The following is a 306-nucleotide window of genomic DNA, read 5'->3' as shown; positions in this document are numbered from 1 at the left end:
GCGCCCGGCCGAGATGGTGAATCTTAATTAATCCGATAGTCACCAGCGAACTGAATGTTCACATAAAGTACATTCCCAGAAGCCTTTTGGCCAAGATATCTGCTGTTAACCATTTGTGAGACAAATTTAGCTCTTTAAGAAAAAACTAACATTTATAAAAGTGTTCTTTGCTTGTACATTGGGTCAGTGATTCTTTTTCTGAAGAAGACTTTGTTCCCTATTCAACTCCCCTTTTTAAAATTTATTATATAGGCCGGGCGCGGTGGCTCAAGCCTGTAATCCCAGCACTTTGGGAGGCCGAGACGG

General features: G+C 41.8%; 1 pseudogene across 1 annotated transcript in view; it reads left to right on the top strand.

The window, feature by feature from the left end:
- The window catches only part of LOC111523614, a 28,614-nt pseudogene that overhangs the window by 22,112 nt on the left and 6,196 nt on the right, over positions 1–306 (top strand). The gene's annotated exons all lie outside the window — the stretch shown is intronic.

This window comes from Piliocolobus tephrosceles, chromosome 8, assembly GCF_002776525.5.
Source record: "Piliocolobus tephrosceles isolate RC106 chromosome 8, ASM277652v3, whole genome shotgun sequence".
Taxonomy (NCBI): Eukaryota; Metazoa; Chordata; class Mammalia; order Primates; family Cercopithecidae; genus Piliocolobus; species Piliocolobus tephrosceles.
Note: the sequence above shows the minus strand (reverse complement) of the source record. Positions and strands in the feature narration are given on the sequence as shown.